Consider the following 304-nt stretch of genomic DNA (forward strand, 5'->3'; position numbering starts at 1 on the left):
CGCTTCCCGGTCTTCTTCTCCTGGGCTCGGTCGGGGGATCCGGGGCTGGGGCTGCGGGATCTTGGTCCCTGGTCCCCCAGGATCTGCACACGGCCGTCCGATGGCGACCTTCTCCGGTGCTCCGGTTTGGGGGAGTCCCTGTGCCCCCGCCCCCGATGAGGGCCGTGGAAGGAACGCGGGTGAGGCTGTGGGGCGAGCGGAGAAGTAAAAAGATGGAGAAAACACGCAGCCGCGGTACAGCAACCGAGGGAGAAGGGCTGCCCGAGAGCAGAGTGCGAACCGAGCGTGTCAGGACCTCCTCTGC

The sequence above is a fragment of the Nannospalax galili genome, unplaced genomic scaffold, assembly GCF_000622305.1.
Source record: "Nannospalax galili isolate Female #2095 unplaced genomic scaffold, S.galili_v1.0 scaffold1777, whole genome shotgun sequence".
NCBI classification, from domain to species: domain Eukaryota; kingdom Metazoa; phylum Chordata; class Mammalia; order Rodentia; family Spalacidae; genus Nannospalax; species Nannospalax galili.